The sequence below is a fragment of the Rhipicephalus microplus genome, chromosome X, assembly GCF_043290135.1.
Source record: "Rhipicephalus microplus isolate Deutch F79 chromosome X, USDA_Rmic, whole genome shotgun sequence".
In the NCBI taxonomy this organism is placed as follows: Eukaryota; Metazoa; Arthropoda; class Arachnida; order Ixodida; family Ixodidae; genus Rhipicephalus; species Rhipicephalus microplus.
The window spans coordinates 214,367,922-214,395,471 of NC_134710.1; positions in this window are offsets into that span (position 1 = coordinate 214,367,922).

Consider the following 27,550-nt stretch of genomic DNA (forward strand, 5'->3'; position numbering starts at 1 on the left):
ACGACCCTCGCGACGAAGAATTAGGGTTCCTAGCATAAAGTCAGCAACTTCATAAGCTGATGCAAAAGTCACGGAAGCTGTTTTGGCATATAGCATGTGAGATGGTCGACAGCTGTAACTATCGCCTATTACCGGCGAGAACCTCAGGAAGCGGACCGTACAGATCGACGCCAACGACCTCGAATTGTTCCAGCAGACACGGGATTGGTTGCAGTTGTCCGCTTTGAACTGATGTCGGGAGCTTTCGACGCTGTCAATAGGCGCATGATGCAACGTTTTTCGCAAAACTAGCGGACAAACCCAGCTAGAGCGACAAATCATGCGGTCATAATATGTATATGTTCATGCTCAGTAGCACTACAGTGCAACCCACCGTAAGTCACCATTTAGTCGCTGAGACCACAACCCTCACTGTTAGAGCGCATTCTTTGGGTGAATATATAGTCAATAAGCGTCGGTAAGTTTGCGACGGTTTGATGAATAAATGCTAGAGCGTCCTCTTTAAAGAGCACTTACCTGCGAGCCATCACACTCTATTTTTTTATTCGGCCTCTTGCCTTCCTACCAATATCAAATATTTTGCCCTAAATATCAAATATCACAAAAGTTACAGCTTCAATTTCGGGGTTTTACGAAAAAGAAACTTGCATATTCACGCGACACCACTTTTATCCTTCTTCCATACTTTTCCGACACCGATTCTTAATTTGCCTTTTACCGATTTCCATTGCGGACCTTATCATCTATTTCATGCTGTCCCTAAAACACAAGGTAAGATTTCATCTTGGCTAGTTCCTGAACGTGCACCTGCAGGGGTACCCCCACATATAATGAAAACACGCTCCGTCGCTTCTATAGTTTTTCAGGAGCAAATACATACATCGTCCCCTCTGTTATTGAACCTCGCTTTACAATTACAGATGATGATAATGACGATGAATTGTGCCCATGGCCTTTGCAGTACACAGGCAGCTTTCAAGCACCTTAACCCCCCCCCCCCCAAAAAAAAAAAAAAGCTGGAGGAAAGACACAAAAACCGAGAAGGAGAGAGGAAAAAACAACAAGGCAGCTTCGCCGTATACAGTGGTGCCAAAAGCTTGACGAAAGTACAGAGCTAGCCAGCCTTCTTTGTTACACTTAGGTTTTTCTCTTTCTATTCGGCTCTCTTTCTATGTCTTGCAATATTTCTCTTTATTTTTTCCTCTTTGTTTCTATTTATTTTTTCATATTTCTCTTTCCTTTTTTTCTTCCTATGTGTGGTTTTGCCTGTGTTACGCCAAGCGACCACAGCATACGACAGCCGAGGCCCCTAAAATGCTTCGTACCTAAAACCATCATACTTCTCTTTGACGTCAGCGCGTGCTCAACAAGCTACCGTTGGCTATGTTAGATTTGTTTTTGCCCTGCGTTGATATTACCATCAAGGCGCTCAAAAAATTAGAAGAAGCAGGTGTATGTTCGGCACGAGCGCACGCTCACACGGCTATGCTATACGTGGTTTCGCCTGTGTTATCTATGCCAAGTGTCGACAACAAACATCACAGCATACCACAGCCTGGGGAATGACATTTTTTTTTGTTTTAATAGGCTTTTATGCAGATTTTCAAATATGTAATCAGTTTTATAGTATGTTACATTGTTTTTCTTCTGTACCATGACAATGGGTAAAATGTAGCTCTTTTTAGACACCTTTTCTGCCATTACACTTGTATAGTCATGAGCCATTTACGGCTCATTTCGCTCCACAATAACTGCAGAATAAAAATAACTAAGATGGAAGTGCTGTAGGACATTTTAATGAATAAGAAAAAAGTAATGTGAAAAATCTTAAAAATATCAGCCCATACCAGTTGCTTACTTTAGGTTCACAATAATAGTATAAGTGACATCATATTTTAAAAAACCTAATTGCACTCTTTGTTATGCCAATCTGGTTATCAAAAGTACCAAAACCATGATGTCGAATCTCAAGAAGTGGTCCAATATCAAGAAATGTAATTCCAAGCAGCCAGGTGACAATTTCCAAGACCCTCTAGACCATGAGCTTTCTATAGACCATCTTATGGGTGGACTTGAGTGCCGCCATATTAGGCTGTTAGCCTTTGTGTTTGATATCTTTAACAACTAAATAAACAGTGTTATGGTGAACTGGACGCACACGCATGAAAATGGTTGGATTGTTGCATACGATGCTTAATGGCCTTATGAATTCACATTGTCATAATCATCATCAGCCTGACTACGCCCACTGCAGGGCAAAGGCCTCTCCCATGATCCACCAATCAACTCGGTCTTATGCTTTCTGCTGCCACGTTATACCAGAGAACGTTTTAATCTGATCGGTCCACCAAACTTTCTATCTCGCCCATGAATACAGCAATTAATTCACATTGTGGTATTCAAAACCAAAAAAAAAAACATCAGCTTAACAGCCCAAGATGGCGGCGCCCATACGTTTTAAGTAAAATCATGGAGGAAGGAATAAACTGAGGAGAGAGCGTTACGTCACATTTTGTAAAGCCGGAAGCAGGGAAGAGTACAGGACTCCTCCTCTCAATTGTGGGTACGCTATGGCGGCTCGCGCATGCGCAACAGGCGCCAGGGAGGAGGAGCCGACGGTGCGTCTACCGCTGCCCGGCGCCTCCCTCTCGCTGGCGCGCGAGACGACGGCGTGCCAACATATATTGTCCCACAATCCCCCTGCAACAGCACGTAACTTCCGCCTCACTTCTCGCTCTGCAGGTTGCATTGCGAGGGTGTACGGAAGGGCATCTCCTTAGCTTCCCTTTCTCCATGGGTGAAATATTCTATACCTTGTCATGTGCTCTTTAGCCATGTGCTCTTTAAAGTGATTTTAACCTGATTATTTGAATTTAATTACAACCTTGTATTTTTTTGCCGCGAAACTAGTGAAAGAAGCACGGTGTAGGAATATGACAGGTGGCTCAACTGCGCCCGCCCAAGCATACCGGTTTCGCGTGCGCTTCGAGCAGTTTCCGATGGATAGCGCGCGTGCATGGGGGCCATCAGTCAGCACAACACATAAGGCCAAACGCTCTGAATACTCGCTCTCTTATTAAGCAATGTAAGCTCATAAAGTTATCTTTACGTGCATTATTGCACGTCGTTTATAAATTTTAGCAACGTTTTTCTGTGCGCAAGTGTTCTAAGTACTTATCTTCAGTGGTTTTGGCGACTTTTGGAGCCGATACAACTGTTATAGAAGCCGGCCGGCGCGATTCTAATGACGTCTACCTCTTCTAGTTAGTTTGCAATTTGATAGCGGGAACCCTATGTGGCATAATGGAAAAGACTGTAACGTAATAAACGACACCTCGACAGTAGTGGACGGCACCTGTCGCAAAAATAGCCCTTTTCTTCACTGATTGACTTCGACCGAAAGCAAGTCAGAAGGCTATTTGCTAGCTAATTAAAGTTTCAATTGATCGCGTCTGCATTCCGCCACTCAGTAAAGCAATGTAGGCAATGAGTTTCCTCGCCGAGGAACATTTTTACGCTTTGTCACTTGTTGGGCGGTGCTTTTTGGTGACCTTGTGTTATACAATTGCTGCGTCGTAGTTATGGAATGCGCCAGATATAAATAGCTAATTGCACCGGCTTCATATAGGAAGCCTACAGGTACTCTTTGAAAGCAAGCAAAACAAATCTCTTTCCCCCCCCCCCCCCCGAAAAAAATAAATGTGTCATCGAACTGTCTAGCAGATTGGTGAAGAGCAAGTGTGATTATGTGTGTCGCACCACGAAATAGCCGCGCATCTTTTAAATGCGAAGCATTTCTTAGCAAACTTTGGCGACTTTGAGCGTATCTATCTATCTAGCCGATTACGTTTGGGTGCTCTCGTGGTCACCCCCTTAACTCGGTGTGAACCAAAATTAGCATGGGAGGGTAAGATGGTTTGACGAATATGACGCGCTGGTCAAGACATGAGTAATGTCACAATCCAGCCACGAACGTCGTCAAACATTTCCCGCCAGACAGTGGCACATACCCACGGGTGGGTATGGGCCGCTGGAATGCGGTATGTGCCACAGGTGATTGGCAACTATTATTTACCCAGGAACGACAAGAACACACATGGGCAATTTTAACGCGTGAGCGTTAAGCAATACCCCACATCAGTAGCGTCGACCCAACGAAGGCGGAATAAATGTCAGTGTTAAGAAAAACCTGAGATATGCAGCGTTGACCCCCCGACGAATGCAAATAATAAATTTGAGGGTTCCAGCAGGAATCGAACCCAAGCATTCATCGTGGCAGTTTAGAGTTACATTTTAGAGTTTAGTTTATTTACCACGTACAGTGAAGCATTATATCACAGAGCTACGCTAGGTCTCGGAACTACTTTTCAAGTGGACGCTAATCTTCGTGAAGCGTCAATAGTGGTTGCAATGCTGCCTACCGAATTTTAGAAATATTACGTATGTACTGCTTTGATAGAACTTCGGGTTAACGTCAATTGTGGTTAGGTACCACTCTCTGAAGTTGATTTATGTAGCAGTGTCCAGTGCCAACACCTTTGCGAGCATCAGCGCTTAATATCAGCTTCTGGGGTTGCTAGTACGCATGTTCCAGTTGGCATCATTGTGCAAGGGTAAACAACTGGTTATATAAACATCTGCAACTCTTCCACATATGTCTGTGCGTGCAACATTTGTACATATCTTTAGCGTCATTTCATGACGTGTCGTTCAATAAAAAATTGCAATGCGGTCACCTTCCCTCCGCACGCTTCGCACAACGTAGATTCCCAAGTACGTGGGATCTGCCGAATTTTTTTCTACACACCATGATTAAGACTACAAATAATTTTTGCACTGCCATAGAACAAAAAAAATGGTCAAAGTTGAAAGCGGTGCCTCACAATTACATAAAAACATGCACTTGGCAATTTATTCGCGTACACATGAAATGGTAACAAAATGAAAACAACTGAACAAAATTAGACGCAGGCATAAAATAATAACAGTATGACAACAGCCGATTACATCGTTGCTCGGTTAGACAAGCTTTGCAAGCTTTCTGACTGCGCTTTTGGACTGCGCTTTTCTGACTGCGCTTTTGGTCCTGACTGCGCTTTTGGAGATTCTATGTCGATGCCTGCCTGGATGCAGCCATCTCATCGCAACTCATGTGACAGTTCAGCGGGTCGTCATCATTGTTGCTGATGCTAGAAGGGGCGCCTTTTTGCTTCGCAGGCGCCAAAAGCTGCCTTTCAGCGGGCCGCTTCCGAGTCGTCGATCTCTTCGAGAGGTAAGGCGGGCAATCTGGAAATACCGTGGGAACAGCGTCACACGCCAGCGATACTCGTAGTGGCGCGCTCATCAGTACATTGCCGTTGTAGTGGGCGGTCCACGTCTTAGTCACGAGATGAGACTCGAAATGTCTCTCGCAAACACTGTCTGTTGCTTGTAGCGGCCGATCTTTCCTCGGTATGGCATGTCACCAGAGCTTGAGACACTCGTCGTCTTTCGGGGAAGAAAACAGCAAGTACTTCTCCTTGCACGACTTGTAGCCGGTCATGCAATGCGGGACGAAGCACTTTTTCCCCATCAGCGGTTCAAAAAACGATTCATACCGCAAAAAACCGTGTGAACGCTGCACATGTCTACGTGTTTACCACATAAAACTGCGCGAACGATGAATGGTTGGATGCATGGATGGATGGACGGATTCATATGGCTGTACCCTTCAGATCGGGCGGTGGCTAGCGCCATCAAGCCGTAATACTTAGTGAACCAAAAACTAGATTTTTCGTCCTTTAAATAGTGAGGTTGAGGACTCGTACTTTGCAGTGAAGTGTTTAATTTTCACTCGTGCCTTGACTTTAGCCACCAATCAGATAACCTCCTTATAGTTAATTCTACCCGCTCAAAGTCTATTTTGCCCTCCCTGTCCCTAAACCCCCAGTGCTTTGTTTGACCCCTGAACATACAGCGCCACCTCTCGAAGGTAGGGCGAAACACACGCAAATCATCGGCGCGCGCTCAGTACGGCGAGGCTCCGCTGTTCAAATACCTCTCCTTATTTCTCTACCGTGGAAACAAGTGAAAAGCTGTGACTTTTTTTTTACATTCAGCAGCCATGACCACCCATTCAAAATGTAAAGTGCCATCTGTCAACAACGCCGCAAGCACCACCCAAAATCTTGTCTTCGTCGCGAAAAACGAAACTGGTCTCATATATGGCAACCTTTCAGCGGCTAGCTGCCGGTTTTTCGCCTTCGTTCTGCAATACCTTGGGGCTGTGCGCACCTGTGCAGGCAATCAGGCAGCCGCGACAATGCGGAAACAAAAAAAAACACTGCTTTCAACTCAATGTAATAATTACCTGAGCGAAGAAACAAACAAATACAGACGGGATCGGCGCCGTGTTTTGTTTCACGTATAAACGCACTATGGCCTCGGTTCTCGGTGTTCCGTCTATCTGAAACGCATTCCTTGCGATATAAACTAGACCCGGCGAAAAACCAGTGACAGATATTTTTGTTGGCGCATTTAAAATACGTCACAACCCCGCGCGAGAATATCATCGATCAGTATGTGCTTGTCGGTATTGCACAGCGACGAGAGCGATGGCTCATGATTGGCTACTCCGATGGATTAATGTTCAACAACAACAACAACAACAACAACAACAACAACAACAACAATAATAATAATAATAATAATAATAATAATAATAATAATAATAATAATAATAATAATAATAATAATAATAATAATAATAATAATAATAATAATAATAATACCTATTATTATTATTATTATTATTATTATTATTATTATTATTATTATTATTATTATTATTATTATTATTATTATTATTATTATTAGTAATATTATTATTATTATTATTATTATTATTATTATTATTATTATTATTATTATTATTATTATTATTATTATTATTATTATTATTATTATTATTATTATTATTATTATTATTATTATTATTATTATTATTATTATTATTATTATTATTATTATTATTATTATTATACAGTATACAGTCACCGTATACGTATACAGTCACCTCGAGACTAACAAATTCTTCTTTTCAAACCAGCACGGATTCAGAAAGGGCATGTCATGCGAAACACAGTTACTAGAATTCACTACAGACATTCATTACAACATAAATAATGGCCTACAGACTGATTGCATATTTCTTGATTTCGCCAAAGCATTCGATCGTGTCGCCCATTGTCGCCTTATTTCAAAATTATCTGCCCTCCGATTACACTCCCTCACTTTATCTTGGTTACGCAATTTTCTGTCACTTCGCAAGCAGTTCACAATCGTTAATAATTCTTCCTCTCCCTCTTCGTATGTCTCTTCTGGCGTCCCACAGGGGAGCGTTCTTGGCCCATTACTTTTTCTTATCTACATCAACGACCTCCCAACTAACATATCATCGCATATCAGAATCTTCGCTGATGACTGCATGCTCTACAGACCTATAAACTGTCCTAACGATCACTCCATCCTTCAAGATGATCTGAACACTATTTCTAATTGGTGCAGCACTTGGCTTATGAGGTTGAATACTAATAAGTGTAAAGTTGTTTCTTTTGGACGTAAACAGGTCATATCTAACTTCACTTACCATATGCAATGTGACAGGCTCTCCACGGCGACTTCTTACAAGTATCTTGGCATCCACCTTACACCAGGGCTTTCCTGGTTTGATCACATCACTAACGTTTGTGCAAAAGCCTCCAAAACATTGGGGTATTTACGCCGAAACCTTCGTCGTTGTCCCACTAACATTCGCAAAATGTCTTACCTAACTTTCGTCCGCCCGCAACTTGAATATGCCTCATCTGTTTGGTCCCCTTCCGCTCAGTATCAAATTAACATGCTGGAAACAATCCAGAACAGAGCCACCCGTTACATTTCTAGAAACTATGACATCAATTCCAGTGTGACTCAGCTTAAACTCCATCATTCCCTCCAAGCATTAAATGTTCGTCGTCACGTGTCCTTGTTATGCCTATTTCATAAGTACGTCTACAGTAACAAAACATCGTCGTTGCACCTTCAACGCCCGCTCTACACGTCACGCAGATTACATAACCATCTCAGCTTCACTCGCATTTTTGGAAACACGAACGCGTTCAACACATCCGCACTACCACAAGCCATCCGCATGTGGAATGATCTTCCCGACGATATCGCCTCTGATAGCAACCCCAACACGTTTCGGCAAAAAGTTCAGACGCATTTCCTTAATATTTCATCTTGACGTTCTTTTACTTCTTTTCCGAGGGTTTTTATGTTACGGAGTGTTCTTATATACTTCATCGCCATGTTTACGTATTGCTGACTTATTGCTTTGTTAATTTTTTTTGTTATTACTAACCGACATTGTACCGTTTTTATTTTGAAATTTACATGCGATTTTTCACTGTAACCCCCCTTACTCAATGCCTTCTGGCCTGTAAGGTATTTTCAATAAATAAATAAATTATTATTATTATTATTATTATTATTATTATTATTATTATTATTATTATTATTATTATTATTATTATTATTATTATTATTATTATTATTATTATTATTATTATTATTATTATTATTATTATTATTATTATTATTATTATGTACGAGGCCATTGACGCCACATCGCCAATGGACTGCGCATGCGCGCCGGTATCGATGAGGCACGCTCCTTGGGTTTTGGCGGCCACATCATGACATCTGTGGACCAAGGGACATAGGAGATAACAGAAATTCAAATGTCACTTCTCCCCCCTCCCTCCCCCCCCCCCTCAAAAAATAGAGCCAAAGCAGGCCTACGTGATTACCAACTGGCGCACGGCAAGAAATATCGGTGGCCAAAGGCCAGAAGTTTCGATTACGATGACCTCCACTGGAGGTGCTGTTCAGGCCCGGAAGGGCCGTTTACTATAAACTTCTAGGGAAACCTGTAGTGCTTTCTTAGCTGATAGCATGGATGTGTGCATCTGATATTTTGTATAATGTCACATTGAAAAAATAGCTTCACTAACTTTAAATCAAAAGATTCCTTAGGTCCGGTACATTTCTACAAATGATTCTCAATAATGAGGATTGTGGGTATAATTCATCTTGGGGCTTGAAGTTTTTGGTGAAAGATAAATGTCAGATTTAAATAATTTTCAGTGTGGGTTACATTGATTAACATATGTGATTGCGGAATAACTGTAGAGGTAACGCCAGTTACTTTATTGGTAACGGTGACGCGTTGCCTTTTTTTTTGTAGGTAAGGTAGGGCGATAACGCATTCCTTCTTGGTTAGAGTAACGAGTAACGTCATGAGTCATAGTCATTGGCGCCTCGTACAGAATGTACGAGTACGAGGCACCAATGGCCTCGTACATTTTGTACGAGGCCATTGGCGCCTCTGTTTTAGGGGCGAAGCTCCTTAAGGCGTGGGCTGTGCGTCCCCTGTATGTAGCCACCTCTCGTTTAGTTCTTGCAGTGTTCACTAGATGGCGGTACCGTCTCCTGTATGTATACCCACTTCTCGTTTAGTTCTTGCAGTGTTCATTAGATGATGGTACTTGTAGCTGATGATGAAAAGATGCAAGATGTTATAAACTAGACGGTGGTACTTGTAGTTGATGATGAAAGATGCGAGATGTTATAAACTAGGAATGATGTCACATATGGCGCGTGTCATTGGTGGAAGGCAGTCATTCGATTTAGTGCGGCGACGTACGCTAGGAGGAGCGTTGGAATAAAATAAAGTGGGCAAAATGTACGGAGGATTCATGGTTTACCAGGTTTACCTCCGGAGCTTCGCCCACTCATCATCATTCACTTCGTGGATATGGCGGCACTTTTTTTTTGCTTGTGCGAGCAAAATAAATCAATGAATGAATTGATTAATTAATTAATAAACATTATTTAAAGTCCGGCAGCTTTACCAGGTGAGGTGGGGAAAGAGGAGATTAACCCCTGTCCTTTACCACTCTCCGTCGATTATTATGCTTACGGTGCCTCAGGTGACCGCTCGAAGTCCTTGGACCCGGGCGAGATCTTCAGCGGGCGGCCCAAAGCTGGTCGGCCAGCTCGTCGCTGGTGAGTGCCGCCTCCCAGCGCCGATCGGCAACAGTGACCGCAGCCGCGGCGGAGGCCGGCCCCTGCCCTCGCGCTGTGGTGGCAGCAGCAATTGGCCTCGGAGTTCGTCCCTGCCTAATATGCGTCGCGAAGGGAGCGGTGGCAGTGACGTTAACTTTTTCAGCACACTCCCAAAGCATGTGCTGCAGTGTGGTCCTTTGCCCGTACGCTTTACACGCGTCAGTCGGGTATAGATGAGGATAACAGAGGCGTAGGATCGCCGGCCTGGGATATACGTAATTGTTTGTAATAACCTCAGAGTTACGGCCTGCCTTTTGTCCAATTTGTTGTGTGGCGGTGGGTATTTGCGTCTTTTTAGTCTATAATGTTGTGTAATGTCGTTGAATGTGGTCAGCCCCTACGGCCATTCCAGTTGTTGTTGTGTGGATAGTGCCATCGTCCCGCTCTCGGAGGTGTAGGCGGCCACTGAATCGGCTGCAGCTCGGTGAGTGAGATCTCGAGCCGCAATGTGGGCCACCTGGTTACCTGCGAGAAGGATGCTGGTGTGAGTCGGGGTCCACAGAAGAAAGACATTCGTATTTTCAGTTTTGAGATAAGAGCAAAATAATACGCTAATTTTGTATTAGTCGTATGACACGCTTAAATGGCGTAGTCAGGGAGAGAAATGTCTCTGCATAAACATTTTTGGTTCACTTTAACCTGTATAATTACCGCGAAAATTTGCGAGCAATTATGCGAGGGTGTTCAAAATCAACCTCGCCCGCTAAGGAGTACCTTCCATAACCAAAAGCATAGCTACCACTGCAAAGGCAAGAAGCAAAGCTTGTTTTCAAAACAAAGTTGATAAATTTTATCAACCTTGTAGAAGCTATTATGTAGCAGCTGTCAGAAAATGCCACATACATCATCAGTATAATGTTTTCATTCGTTTTTGCCGCACCAATGTTCCTTCAAAGTCTTTTTTTGCCGAAAACCAGCGCCTGGTGGAACCGTCTTCTCCCTTCATTGCCTGCATCTAGCACGCGTCATCATTCAAGGCTACACTAACCTATTATGTCTTGACCTTATAATAGGTTAGTGTTGTTTTAACATGTATCCTCACTGATTTTTTTATTGTTTTTTGATTTTTTTTATTGTTTTTGTATTGCCCAACCCACTCCGTCAAAAGCTCAAACTCAAGGCTAAAGTAGCTCATACTCAAGCCAAATGAGCAGAGTTTTTAATAATGACTAATAAATAAAATCATTTTCATTAAGTAAAGCCAGCAGATTAAAAGCAGCAAGAAAATAGTATTTATGCCAACTGAGAATTTTCGTCGCCAAATGGGTCGAAAAGTAGCCAATCTGGCACGAAGTTGCCACCAACGGCAACACTGTTTGTCACATTACCATGAACTTTCGAGAACAATAAATATAAAATTGGTGCCTGTCTGTTGAATATGTCCAATATTTTTTGCCTCGAAAATTCTGCATTTGGAAATAAAACTAAGTTAGTTTTTTGCTACGGGTGGTATGTGCATAAAATACATTATGTTCAATCGAATCTGAAATATCCATTTTCGGATCTGTGTCTATCTCTCAATGAATCGCCCGTTTGCGAAATCCATCATTAGAAGACTGCTGAGATTATGCCTACCGAGTAGCTAGCTGTCCACGTGGTTAAGCCATATAAACAGCTCGAAGAAGACAGTCCGTTAAACACACACGGCCCTTCATGTGTGATTGTTCTATGGATCTAACGTGTTGTCATCTTCGCGCTGTTTATGTCTTCAGACAACTAGCCCAACAACATGCATTACTTTAACCGTAGTGTTCGTGAGACAGCGGTATTAGTGAGTTTTTATTGAATCAGAGAGAGACCAAGCAAAATACCGGGTAAAAAAAGTGGCCCAGTATCTGCATGTTTCCCTGCAAATATCGTCGAAAAACGATAGTCTTGCGTGTGGAGAGAGTGAGCAAAACGTTTATTTGATGTACTGTGCGAGAAAATCTGTGAAGCGTATTCTGGAAGCACTAGAGATTATCGATCCGTGCAGCGAATGTCAACAAACGCATCCAGGCACGATAGACAAGAGCGCCATCTGGCAGTTATCTTAGAAAACGAAGGAAGGCGTGAGCGCCCGCGGAGAAAGATGCGCGCCTGTCTCGGAGGCGATAAAGAGTAAAACACAAAGCGACGGGCAGGTGCCACCACCATGTCGTCTTAGCAAAGCGTTGGAAACACTTGCCGTTTTCAGCATGACGTTGCACTGTCAGCGCAGCGTGATAAACGCTACGGTCCTTAAAATTACTTGTGTGTGCCTTCTCTAGTACAAAGGCACACATACAAAACATCGTCGTGTTGCCATGGTGCCTCAGATATAAGCAATACTTGCTTTTTAATTGACATTCGCACAAGTATCAAGTATGAATGCAGGAACTTCAGTAATATTGGTGGGCGATGCGGATGGGGTTGGCCGTTTGAAGTATCGGTTGGTGCCTTTAGCGGGGATCATTACGCGGACAAACAGAGAAATGTAAACAGACATACCAAAATATTGGCTTTGATAAGCATTTGTTTAGATGCGAAGTAGCGCTTGCTTGGGGCTGTGCCCGATAACTCCAACACTCGGCAACCATCCGCTTCCCCACTGTGCATGCGCGAACTCTCCCCCTCTCCTCGCGTGAGCTCAAGGAGGTGGGGTGGAAGAGGTGGCAGAGCGCTGCCTCCGGTTGTCGGCTTTGTTTCGCCTCTCCCATATATCTCTCCGCCACAGCCGTGCGCTCGTACAGTTATAGTTTACGGTAAACGTGATAGCGGAGGTTAAGGGAATGGCGTTACCATGGAGCAAACGTTCATTGTGGACAGTGACTTATAGTTTAGCGGGATATCGTTAACGTGGTTAACGTGTCCTAGCTGGGACGGTGGTGCCACCTATCAGATAGATATTAAGTTAAAGACAGTGAAAAGGAAAAGAAAACGAGAATGTTTGCCTATACCACCACGCGAAGCATCGTTACAACTTTATTTTACTAATAAAAGAGCAAACAAATATGAACCACGCACCAAACGCAAAAAAAAATCTGTAGCCAATTTGTTTACACCGATCTTGTAGTTAGACCTAGACGCGTTCAAAATAGGAAGCTGTCTCAAAAAGTACGCCAACTTTTTCGTAATACTCAGTCGTCGAAGCTAACTGAAGGCAAGCGAAGCCACTTTAAACAGTCGTTTGCTGCGAACAAAGTGAATCTTTCAACAACTACGCCAAAATCACTTTGAAGCGGGCGTCCGAGAGCGCCGCCATGTTTACGTGCACTACGTACCCCTACGCTACTACGGTAGCGTGAAATCTGAAAAATACCGTCTGTATTGTAAGCGCTACGGGTAACGTACGTATCTGCGCACGCATACATTAATCCCGCTATCATGGTACGCCCAGCATCTTCGTAAACCGGGATACTATAGCTGTCTAATTCTGTGCGCACTCGTTCGCTGCATTGTACTCTCCTAGCAGTGGTAGGTGTTCACTTTACGGCATACACACGGTAATACACACAAATAGAAGGGGGGTTACCGTAAGTGGTAACCAGTGTATACGTGATTCCACACACAAATGAGACATACACGCAAACATACAAGTGTAACAACAAAGGAAACACAAGTGAACACCAATACTACTTCGCATCCCCACAAGGCTCTCTCTAGTCGGAGATTGTGTAATTTTTTTGTTGCAAGACACTATTGGAGGTTTCGCCTCCCATCCTACATGATGTGCAAGAATCTTGTTGAGCCAGACACTCAATAGGTATCTGCAACGCACCTGTTAGGGGTGTAAAAACGGGGGGAGGAGGTGAGAGGGAGTTTCAGACCCCTCTTGAAGTGTTTCAGTTTTGCTTGCGTATATTACACGCACACACACAAAGGCACACACGAACATAATGGTTGAACTAACCCTCCTTACCACCCCCCCCCCCCCCCAAAAAAAAAACGAATTCTGGCAACGGACTAGGTCTCCCACTGTCCTCTACAAAATACTGGCCAACCCGTGGATAGGACGCATTAGGGGTACCGACAGGAGCAACTGAGTGCAAACCAGTTCTTCAGCTGGCAACTGCGGTCATTCGCTACCACCGATACCCACCTTTCCTTCCTCCGTGCCGATACCGCTATCAGCACCGACCATACGGAATATAAACTGCCGCCCGTGTACGCCCCTCTGGGGCACGACAGCACGTCGACAATGCAGCGCTTACTATTCGTGCTGTTGAGTTCAGTTACCTTGATCGTTGCACTTTTCTTGCACAAAAAGCAAGAATCGCTGTCTTTTTTCCTGTCGTGCCCCAGAAAGTGGTTATTCGCTATAGAAACATGTCAAGAAAGTGTTCAATGTTAGTTAAGAGGCCTGCTTCTAATGCTTGCTGGAGATGTGGAAACGAATCCCGGGCCCGATTCTAACGACGTACTTGCACAAGTGCTGGAAAGCGTACAAACGACTGAATCAGGCCAAAACGGCATTCGAAGCGATTTGCGGGAGTTGAAGCAATGGCAGACGTCTGTAGACATTACTCTAAAGCAACTGTCTACTAGGATTCGTGCAGTGTAAGTCGATGTTACCGACTCGAAAAGCTGCCACGCTTCATCATCAGTAGATTCTCTTGGTACGGATTCCAGTGGTTTCTATGTTCAGCTCCGAACAATCGCATCGCTCGCGTTGTAACGATACGGGAAACCAGCTGAGATGCTGTAATTTAGTGTTTTTCGGAATTCACGATAATGTTTCTGAAACGTGGTCAAATGCTGAAACAAAGTTCATCGAATTCTGCAAGGATAAGTTAGACATTACTATTGATTCATCTAAACTAGAACAGGCACACAGGATCGGGAAATACGACTCCACGAAATGCAGGAAAGTAACAGCTGAATTCGCGTTTTTTAAAGACAAACAACACATCATAGAAAACGGTTCCAATCTCAAAGGAACCGATTTCGCGGTTCGCGAAGATTACTCATTCCAGACGAGAATAGCCATCAAGAAGCTGATAGAATTTGCAAAATCCAAAAATGTGCCGTGCAAGCTTAATGTCGATAAGCTAAGAATAAATGACAAAGTTTACGTGTATGACGCTACCAGTGACGTTGTAATGCTATCTTCAACTTATATATGTTGAAGATAGCATTACAACGTCACTGGTAGCGTCATACACGTAACTATATATATATATATATATATATATATATATATATATATATATATATATATATATATATATATATATTTGATGCTTTGTCGTAAAAACACCGCACACATCGAGCTCTCTGTATGCTTCCCTAATATACGCTGCATCCTTCCCAAAGGCACCGAACTCTGATCGTACCTCGGTAATCATGTGTCTGATATTTCAGTCTTGACCTAAACGTGGCTGCATGATGAGATTAGAAATGACGAAATACTGCCTGATCTGAATAATTACGCCATCCTACTGAAACGATTAGAATGACAGAAGAGGCGGAGAAGAACTGATCACCGTGAAACAGCAGATAACTTAACTTCAGGTGAACATTCACAGTGATTTAGAAATTATGTTAATTTGCATCACTTCGTCGTCTTCGAAGAATCTTTTTGGCGTCTGTTACAGACCACCAGATAGTCCACGATCTTTCGTCTCCAATTTGCATGACAACCTCACCAAAGTAAAAGCCAAGTTACAAAAGCAGGCATCTGCCTACTTGGCGACTTCAACTATCCCGACATTGTCTGGCATGGCTTATGTTTGAAAACGCGTGAAGTAGCTGGTTTTCTTCAGTTGACCTTCGATTACTCCTTGGTACAACTATTCTATCAGCCTACTCGAGGAAAGAGCATGCTGGACCTCGTATTCCCATCAGACCCTGATTGTATTGGCGCTAATTCCTATTCGGAGGGCCTCAGCGACTCTGCATTACTTCTTTTGAGATTATTGTTCCCTCATGCACACGTGAAACAATCAATGAAGGTATCTTTGATTATAACCGTGCAGACTGCAACGCTATTAACGTTGGCTTGCATGGTTTTTGTGGCACGTTCCTTCCGACTCTTTCTCAGCGTTCGGAAAATACCAGGTAGCAATATGAATCATTTTTATGCCTCACTTTTCTTGAAAAGGTGGCGACAAAAAGCCCATTCGAGTTCTAAATTAACCGCTGTATATCAGTGAACACTTAAATTTTTTTCATTGGTTGTAACTGCCTATACGAGTTTACCCCAGTTATGCTAATAATGACATATTGATTGAATAAAATTAGTCGTAACGATCCTTCTGTTAATGTTTCTGACTGTTAATTCCACATTAAATATTGTTGAAGCAACTGTTCTGAAAATTGCACTCTTAATATTTGAATAATATGCGATTCTTATTCGATTCGTTGCAATTATGCTACTTCATTCGCATTTTATCTGTGTCTAAAATTTCCTATTGGCAAAGCCCTACAGGTACATATCATCGACAGAAAAAGCATCTGTCCTGAGCACTGGTCTGCAAATAGCTGTTTGAGACGTGAGCTCATATAATACCGAGAGTTGCCGCTGAATGAGGGGTGTGCTCTTTGTTACGTTGTGCGCTATAAGTGAAAGCGCAGCATTTTTTGCATCAACTGGGACCTATATGCTAAGTCGCTTGCCTCAGCATGAAAGAAAAGGACACTCCCATTCTGCCGGCAGGGGCACAGCGGATGTTCTCCTTTAGGCGGGTTGTACGTGCCACGTAATTCAGTCGTTTTAGAGCACCATTTTTAAATACGGAACATTTCTTATTCGCATGATGTCGAAGATCCGGCGTCGATGGCGCCGTCGACAACCCCACTGTCCATGCTCGCGTATCGTGCCAGCCCAGAAAGACACCAGCAAAACTGTCGCGCCCTTTCCCACAACCATTCATTGGCCGCCCCATATATGTAGGCACTTGATTGCGCCTACGGAATTCAGTCAAGGGCGTCTTTACATGGTTTTCGCTTGCCTTGACCCTTTGCTTGACTCGAGTCGGTGCGATGTAAACAAAAGTAACTTAGAGCCGTAGTGGGGCACAATCCAACATCAGCGTCCCATCACTCTTTGAATTCAACGCTTCTCCTTCATTCAATAAATAGGAATATTAACGACGAATTAACAATTAGGCATTCCTTACAATTACGCTACATTCACGCGATACCCCCACCAATCTGTGACGCATTTACTCGAGCCTCCCATCCCCCCTTTGGAAGATGCAAGTGAGTCTTTTTTTAAACGGCTTGCGTACACACGGCCTGTTGCACACATGTATAAATATTGGGAAAATAATACATGCCGATTTCTTTGAGCATGTCATTATCTTAACGCAATCAGTTAGATGCTTGTATTTGCTTAACTCGCTGCATTCATTTATAAACAAGGCCAACCAAAAGAAGCGAAAAAAGAAAGTCACGTAGGCTACGCCCTGTGCCCTGTAGACTACTTTTTATTACATAGATCAAAGTAACTTGCTCCACAAAAAAATGCGTTTTCTTTTCATCTAATATCTTTTTTTCTGCCGAGAAAAAGTGCACACGATCACCAGCAGCCAGGGGATAGGAACAGGTCCAAAAGAGCAGACAAGTTTATGACAATCTGAATAGGCGTTGAATATGACCCTAATATTTTCAGTGATGCATAATTGAGTGATTTTAATAAGCAAAATGGCAGAACAGAAGGACAAATATATTAATAAACGCAGTGCTTAAATCAGGCAACATGCCTGACATCTCTCGAACGATATTGCTATCGCGCAGTGCTACTCTGTAGCCAGCCTGCTGTATGATAATGCATGTGAACGCTATTTTTCAAAGAAGGACATAAAGTCGCTTCTTTAATATTGAGCGGGACGCGCGAAAACTACTACGCGCCAAGTTTCTCGAGAATATCAAGGCTGTGGTGACCGCAATGTGGTGGCCAGTCGCCAATCTGGAGCGTGCAGCAGACTTTCGATATCCAGTTGACCGTTTTACCCGTCATTCTCTTCACCCGCCCATGTCTCAACGGAATCCTTGGCCTTTTTGACAAGGGCTCCTTGGGCATCCCGTTGGTTCGAGTTGCAGCAGTTCTTGGCCTCTAGAATGACGTAGAGGCTGCGCAGGTGGGGAACTGCAAAGCTGTTCAGGTCCTCCCAGTGGCTGCACTTCCCACAAAGAAGTTCAGCGAGCTCGGCGAACATCTGTCATTGTAACGACGGCCCTTGGTCTGGTTGTCGCGAACGACCAGGCCAAGGGCATGAGGAGCACAGGAGGTCGCGTAGGACCTCGTCGTAGACATCCAGGTAGGCGACCGCCAAGTCGCACGAGTGGCCTTCGGAGTGGAGCTTGTCCACGCGCCAGTAGAGCTCAGGGACGTCAGGGAGACGCCCATCGGGACACTCTTCGGAGCCCAGCATCCTGAACGTCTTGCCAGCTCTGGTTTGACCATACGTGAAAACGGAGCAATTGACGCCATCAAGAAACGCCGTGAGCATCTCCTTGGTGGTGTGCTCAAATATGTACTTATTCTTCTTATCCTCAACAAAGACGTGATCAAACATAAATGTTTGGTTTGGCTTTACGAGGCCACCGCACGCCCGCTGCCCTTAAGAGTTGAAGGGCTCAGCTTCGGCCTTGACTTCAAACACGAGGCAGTTGGGGTCCACCATGTGAATGATGTTAGATGTCTTGGACTCGCACTCGCTCAGTGAGCGCACCCTCACGGCCACGTTCACGCGCGCCCCAGGTGACAGCGGGTTGTCCAGAGCGGCGGCGTTTCGGGGCCGACTGCGCGGTGTCGGCGGTAGGCCGCTTGCGGTTCTGTGGAGGTGCCATTGTTGACGCTTCGCGGAGTTTATTGAAACTGGAGGTTTGCCAAACCACTGACAGGCAAGCTGCTGGACAAAGCGTAAGCCACGGCTATCTCTCGAGCAGAGATTATTATTATTATTATTATTATTATTATTATTATTATTATTATTATTATTATTATTATTATTATTATTATTATTATTATTATTATTATTATTATTATTCCTCAGCCATGGCTCGTACCCACTCAGGGAAATCGGCCAAGAATAGATGACTTAATTCGGTAAGATTTTTTAATTCAATATTGAAACGAAGCACGCGATCTCCTTTTTTTTCTCCAGGTTTAGAGCCGCTCTTGCCGTCGACCCACTACGTGCGGGTGGCGTTATCCCTCCTTTCGAAAAGAAAGAAAAAGTATAAAAGGGGGAGAAGAAAAGTACATAGCACCACCCCGATACTCACACAGGCTCACCAACCAACAGAGGGCGTGGTGGTCCGTCACTATCTTGAAGTGACGACCATATAGTCATGGGTGAAACTTGGTGATTGCCCACACGACTGCGAGGCACTCTTTTTCCGTAGTGGAATAATTCGACTCGGCTCATGATAGAGAGCGACTGGCGTAGGCTATCATTCTTTCGATATCCTTATGACGCTGAATGAGCACTCCGCCGAGAGCAATGTTACCAGCGTCAGTACGGACCTCCGTGTCAGCATCATCATCAAAATGAGTGAGAACTGGCGCTGCTTGCATGCGCTGTCGTGGGCCATCAAATACTGCTTGTTGTTGGTTTTCCCAAACAAAAGGCGGATCGTCTCTTGTGAGACGAGTCAGGGGTTCTGCTTTCTGAAAACAGCCATGAATGAAGCGGCGATAGTAGGTGCACAAACCAAAAAAGTGCCGCACGGCTTTCTTATCGACAGAAGCTGGTAATTCGGCACCAGCGCCAAGTTTGTTTGGATCAGGGCGGATCCATTCGGCGCTAACTACATGTCCAAGAAATTTGAGTTGCTCATAACCGAAGTGGCCCTTCAGTGGCTTTAGTGTCAGGTCTGCCGATTGGATAGCCTTCGCACACTGCGCAGGCGGTGAAGGTGCTGCTCGAATGTGGCAGAAAAGACCACCACATCATCAAGGTAGACCACACAAGTCTGGCACTTGAGCGCTGTGAGGACAGTGTCCATCATTTGCTGAAAAGTCGCCCGCGCTGAACACAAGCCGAAAGGGGGTACTCGAAACTCGTATAGACCGTCTGGAGTCACGAAGGCTGTTTTCAAGCGGTCTCGCTGATCTACCTCGATTTGTCAGTGCTCGCTTTTGAGATTGAAAGACGTGAAATAATGGGCACGACGAAGTCTATTCAGCGAATCATCGACACGCGGCAGCGAGTGTACATCCTTTTTGGTCACGTTCCTAAGCTTTTGGTAGTCGACGCAGAAGCGTAGTGACCCGTCCTTCTTTTTGACAAGGACGACTGGAGAAGACCACGACCTGTTGGATGGTTCAATAACGCCATCGTCAAGCATCTCGCAGACTCGCGTGCGTATCGCTACGCGTTCTTTAGCGGACATGTGGTAAGGGTGTTGGTGTATTGGGCGTGCGTCTTCGTACGTGATGATTCTGTGCTGAGTGATGGACGTCAAGCGGATCTTTATGGAACTTGCGAAGCGAGACCTGACCTCGAACTAGAGCCCTCGTAACGCAGTCTTGTTATCGGTGCACAGATTAGGATTGATGTCAATATTACCCATTGACATGTCTGCGGTATCCACGAGTTCTAAAGTGAGACAGTTGGTGACGCTTGCTACTTCGTGGGCAAACGCTATCGAAGTGCCACGGAAAAGGTGTCGATACTCGTTGCTGAAGTTGCAGGTAACGATCAATTCAAATCGGACATCACGAAGGTGTATTACACTTCTAGCTACACAAATGCCTTGCTGCAGGAGGCGTTCTAGGTTTTTCTCGGCCAGCATTTCGCCATCGTTCAAACCACAGCATGTGACGTCGAATAGAACACTTGCTCATGGAGGAAGCGTCATGCCTTGTTCAGAAATACGGAGTAGGTCGACACGCCTTTCGTCATACTGCACGTTGATTTATCGCTAAGAAGAGAACGTGACGCGGCGCTCTTGCAGATCAATGGTAGCTCCATTTTCCTGTTGAAAATGAACTCCCAGGATGACTTCACGGGAGCATTTGCGTAGAACAAGGCAGCTTGCTACGGATGTATACCCTTGAATCTGTACTCTAGTTGCGCAGGCGCCCAATGGAGTAACGACGTAGCCACCAGCTGTTCGACTCTACAAGTTATGTCACGGCGTGATTACTTTCTTCAGCTTCGTTGTCAGCTTCCCGCTCAGTACGGAATAGTTTTCGCTGGTGTCCACTAACGCATTAAATGCACAACCATCAATTGTCACTGCTACTTCGAGTGAAAGCCGGCTATCCTGTGCCGCAGATGGGGATGTCGGACCAGTTTCTGCACGGTTCTGCGTCAATAGGAGTTCTTCAGCACTCCGACTTTCAGCGACCCCGCCCCCTGTGATGTGTGGTGCGCGTTCAAAGTGCGCGCCTTCGAAAAGTGCGCGTCACGGAAAAAAAAAAAAACAAAAGGAGAAATACCAGAGTGCACGTGCGGGGCTGCTTAAACAAGAATGACGACGTTAAAGAGCGTCGAGCACGAGGATGCGTGGCAGGACGTGAAGTAAACAAAAGGTAAAACATCCAATGGGCAGCGAACACGGAGATTTCAAGGCCCAATGGCTTGACACCACGAGACAGCAGTATCTCCAATGAGAACGAGACAAGTGGGCGAGAGCTGAAGCAGGAGCCTGAGCAGACGAGAGCAAGGAGAGTTCGAAGAAGACGGGGCAAGCGGAAGGTCGTCACCGGACCGGGCGCTGAAGATGGGCCGTCGGGCGTAGGACCCGAGCCTGCAGGTCTTCAACCGGCCGGGGCCTCCTGCCGTCGTGTTCCCGCTCCAAAGGACCGTGGCCATCCGGTCCTGAACTCCTTTCCAGGGCCTGCGGACTTTGGTTCCGGCAGGCGAGCTACAGCCGTCGGGCTCCGGGCCCGAGCTGTGCGCCCAGCTGCGTGACTAGGTCGACCCTGGTTCTCTGACGCGTCACCACCAGCCTGCGTTCTCTCGTCACAGACGGGTCCACACTCCTAAAGCCAGAGCCACCACGTTCCGGCCTGGTTTCTCGACGTGTCGTCAGCAGCCAGCGTTCCTTCATCCCCGTCCTGCCCGCGTCCTGAAGCCGGAATCACCGCGTTCCGGTTTGCTCATCGTCGGCGGAATTCAGCGTGTGGGTGAGACCGAACAGATATCTTGCGCTACTCCCATCACTCAGCCCCTTTCGAACGTTAGGTTTAGTTACTGACTTTGAACGTTCTTGTTGGGTGTTTACAGATGTGTTTCGTCATGTCCAGTCAACTGTTTATTAAGTGTTTTGTTTTGTGAGGAATCTTTGTCTTTTTACTTTTCAATTAAACTTTTTGTGTGTTTCTTGGAAACCGAACGGCTTTGTCCTTATTAACAAAACTCTCTGAGGCTCAGCCCGGGAGAAAAACAAATCAGCAACAAAGAACCTTGCATCACAAATTGGCGTCCGCTGCGACAGGACAAAGTCGTTTGTTTTTCCAGTAGATTTTTTTGACGCGGTTAACACGATGACGAACACGTGGGAGTTAATTGAGTTGGCGGATAAAATGGGACTGACGGGAGCGGAGTTTAGAGTATGGTACGAGGAGCGGATGGAGAGGGAGCGTGAGGAACGGGCTGCGATATGTGACGCTAAAAAGCAGCAGATTGCATTGCAAACACACGCTAAGAGAGAGGAGTTCGAGCGAGAAACACGGGCTAGGAGAGAGAAGCTCGAGCGAGAGACACGCGCTAAGAAGGAGCAGCTTGAGCTAGAAATGCGTGAAAAGAAAAGGCTGCTCGAGATAGAGATGCGCGAAAAGAAGAGACTGTTGGAACTAGAATATGAGGATTTGCAGCAGTGGCTTGAGAGGGAAAACGCTGAATATACGTGGTCTGAGAGCCAGAGTAGTCAACCAGTGGATGAGGTGTGCTCTGAAAGCAGTTACATCGGGAGCGATTTGAATTTACGTGAGACTGACCCTGTACCTCGTCATGACCTTTCGCTAGAGAAAGAAACTCTGAAAGAGTATGACAGGGAGGTAAACAGTCAAAAGACTAGGAGACTCGATAAGCTTATTGAAGCGCAGGAATGCTTCGTGAGCATGGAACAAGAACGTTCCATTCAGAGTAAAGGGTATTTTGAAACCTGTGAGAGGTCAAGCGCACTTTATTCAGAGGTAGGATTGCCTCTGAATAGCTCCGCTGAAGGAGCAATAAAAGGTCTCCTAGGTAATGCCGGCGAATGCCATAATGAAAGCTCTGATGTAGCAGCTACCTATTGTTTTGGGCCACTGGAGATAGCAACAGACGCTACGGACATGGTTTTTCACCATGATTATAACTTGCCCATACAGAGAGATGGCTTGTGTTCTCGGGAAATTGTAGATGATGCTTTTAGAAGAATATTGGAGCAAAATGCAAAAGCACTTGTTGAAGAACAGAAAGTAGAGTTGCAATGTAGGTCAGCTATATGTGACAATGAGGGTAATCACGATGACCCAGGCAGAAGGGTTGAAAGTATTGATGAACAAGCAATACAGAAAGCTGAAGGGATGGAAAGTGAACCAGAAGGCAGTAATGGTCCAGCAGGTTATTGTACGAGGAAGGACGCCGACTGGTGCTCTTTGGCATCTTCGGTTGAAGAGGTCGCTTCTGTTAAGATGTCTCAACGACTAGCGGCTTACGAGCTCAAGCAAGGCGTTCGTGGGAAGGATGAAATGATTCAGGCGTGGTTGTACTGGTGCGCCTGGAGGCAACGCCTCCGACTGGCATACAGACATTCCAGCGTGTATGCTTGTGATTTCGAGGTTGGGAACCTGGTGATACACAGCTTTAGGTTCATACGAGCTTACGGTCGAGAATTCTTCCACTGGCTTCCGATTCCTTACTCTTGTCAAATGGTTAGAGCAGTTAAACGTCTTGTATGGGACGCTATAACTTAAGCGTCAAATTCGATTTCCCGCTGGTTTCTTTTGGATCTTGCTTGCGGACCATGGAAGGGTGTTGCTTGTAAATATTTGAAGAAGTTACATGCAATGTAACATTAACATGATGTATAGTTTTGAGATGATAGGGTATATATGATAAAAAAAAGGGGTGGTGTAATACTAATTTGGGGATTTTCACAATCCGCTAGAGGTGTCCATACTTTTTCTCACTTCTTGCGTATTTTGAGGTTAGTGAATGTGGACCTTTGGGCAATGCAGTGAACTGTGTGGCGGACATATGTGGGTAAATTGTGGTGCAGTGCGAAACGTGCACTCAACGGCAGTTTTTTTTTTCTTCTCGAAAAAAAAAAAAAAAAAACTTTTCTTATTGTTGTTGGTTGAATGTTACGTTCTGTGGACTCGGTGTTTCGACGTGAGACATGTCAACGAAGAAGCAGTGTGGTGCCATCGGTGTGATGTGTTGAACTGCGTGGTGCAAATATGTGGTGTAATTGTGACGTAGTGCAGAACGCGCACTCATCGGCAGTTTTTTTTTTCTAAAAAAAAAAAAAAAACTTGAATGAAAGGGGGGCGTATGTGATGTGTGGTGCGCGTTCAAAGTGCGCGCCTTCGAAAAGTGCGCGTCACGGAAAAAAAAAAAACAAAAGGAGAAATACCAGAGTGCACGTGCGGGGCTGCTTAAACAAGAATGACGACGTTAAAGAGCGTCGAGCACGAGGATGCGTGGCAGGACGTGAAGTAAACAAAAGGTAAAACATCCAATGGGCAGCGAACACGGAGATTTCAAGGCCCAATGGCTTGACACCACGAGACAGCAGTATCTCCAATGAGAACGAGACAAGTGGGCGAGAGCTGAAGCAGGAGCCTGAGCAGACGAGAGCAAGGAGAGTTCGAAGAAGACGGGGCAAGCGGAAGGTCGTCACCGGACCGGGCGCTGAAGATGGGCCGTCGGGCGTAGGACCCGAGCCTGCAGGTCTTCAACCGGCCGGGGCCTCCTGCCGTCGTGTTCCCGCTCCAAAGGACCGTGGCCATCCGGTCCTGAACTCCTTTCCAGGGCCTGCGGACTTTGGTTCCGGCAGGCGAGCTACAGCCGTCGGGCTCCGGGCCCGAGCTGTGCGCCCAGCTGCGTGACTAGGTCGACCCTGGTTCTCTGACGCGTCACCACCAGCCTGCGTTCTCTCGTCACAGACGGGTCCACACTCCTAAAGCCAGAGCCACCACGTTCCGGCCTGGTTTCTCGACGTGTCGTCAGCAGCCAGCGTTCCTTCATCCCCGTCCTGCCCGCGTCCTGAAGCCGGAATCACCGCGTTCCGGTTTGCTCATCGTCGGCGGAATTCAGCGTGTGGGTGAGACCGAACAGATATCTTGCGCTACTCCCATCACTCAGCCCCTTTCGAACGTTAGGTTTAGTTACTGACTTTGAACGTTCTTGTTGGGTGTTTACAGATGTGTTTCGTCATGTCCAGTCAACTGTTTATTAAGTGTTTTGTTTTGTGAGGAATCTTTGTCTTTTTACTTTTCAATTAAACTTTTTGTGTGTTTCTTGGAAACCGAACGGCTTTGTCCTTATTAACAAAACTCTCTGAGGCTCAGCCCGGGAGAAAAACAAATCAGCAACAAAGAACCTTGCATCACACCCCCAGAGGTCGCTTTGGTTAGTTTTCCCATGGGGGCCGGAAGACCACGTGGTAGAATACCACTGGGGCGGTGATTAAAATCGCCTAGGCGATGGCGAGCATGCTGGCGCCCGGCAGACGGTGGTGCATGCTGCTTAGAGATAAAGTTTTCGATGTCGCATGGTCGTTGGCCGTAACGGGGTGGCGGCGAGTACGGAGAGAAGCCGCGAAGCCCAAGGCGGCGATATGGGCACTGGCGGTGCAAGTGATCGGCTTCTCCGCAGTGAAAGCATAGAGGCCGGCGATCAGGTGCGCCAAACATCCGACCTCCGAGCAGACGTGTGTCGATCGTTGATGTACTGAACCGGTTGTCCCATACGATGGACGAGAGAAGCGCCACGGACAAAGGGCAAGGGCGGTGGTGGGCACGTCCTTTCGTATTACGGTATGTGCTGCACTGACTGGAGTGAAACAGGAACAGGATGAATGAACAATGGCGGCGTTGCAGTAGGGCGCTTCAAGGCTTCTGCGTAGGTTGTTGCACGGTGGTATTCAGCAATGTCAAGTCTTTACAATTAAGACCCTTTGTGCAACCTTCCGCCCATGTTTCCCCGCTCACGCACTTTACAGACTACGTTTCCCTCTACTACAAACTCGTTGACATATGTTTACACATATACGCATACGCATGTGTCCGAAAGGCACGCGTTTCTACGCAGTGTTTGTAACCACCGTGGAGACACAGCATTTACGGTGTTTTACTGTTGAACGGAAGCGTATTCGACCTTAGGCAGGGTGGTCGTACTTCAGGACAGAAGAAATGCTATTTACGTCAACCGGGCGATGTATTTAGGAGCCCTCCATACGGCGTCCTGAGTCACTGTGGGACGCTAAACACGATATACATACCAACAAACCATTTACGGAGCGCGTATGGGCATGCTTGAATAGAACGCTTGTAACCAACTGCTAACAGACTGTATTGAAACACAGGTTACTTGATGGCTCACAAAATGCCCACGTACAGTCTTCTATTATGAGATTGTTACTATGGCGTCAATTGAAAATTGTGGATAGGGCGTTACTACGTGGTCATCAAACAGCCTAATAACACGACTATGTTCAAAGTTGGTGGCCAATTGCAGCTTGAGCGTTGACAGATTGTTGGTAAAGCAGTCTAAAGACAGTTGGTAGACACTTATTTGAGTCTTGGTAGGTTCTAGTAGCATTCCTTTTCTTGCACAGTCCACTTATCGTTAATAAATATTTTTCTAAGGGCACAACCACCACCACAACCACCACCATCTTATTTGCGGACAGTCAAGACGATATACAGCGGCTGTTAGATATATTTTAGTGTGAGTGTGAGAATAGATATATGTAGAAGGGAAGGCGAGGCTCAATAGAGCAAGAATTTAGTGCAACAAAATGTGTATATATTGACAGAATTAAATAATCACAACGACCAGGCGGTCTCAATAAAGGCCCAAGAAATGCCAGTGCAAGTATACAAGTACCTATGAGTATGGATAAACGAGGGAGATAGATATATGGAGTGACAGGGAAAAACATCGGCAGCAAAGGGAAAGAGAAAAGCTGCAATAATAAAGCACAGAGCGTTATGGGGTATAATAGGTATCAAGTGCTTCGAGGTCTGTGGAAAGGCGTAATGGTTCCAGGGCTTACATTTGGGAAATCACTCGTAAGCATGAAGTCCGAAGTGAAATCAGGATTGGGTGTAAGAAAAGACTGGGGGCGCCTCATTTTGTCGCTCACGGGAATACGACAAATGAGGCTGTAAAGGGGATATGGGATGGGCAGGATTTGAAGTAAGGGAGGTTCGGAGCGAAATGAGATTTAAAGAGGGGCTTAGAAAAATGATGGAGAGTAGATGGGCACGGAAGGTGTTAAGGTATTGGAATAGCAAGAGTGTGGACAGAAAGGGGAGAAAAAGAACTCG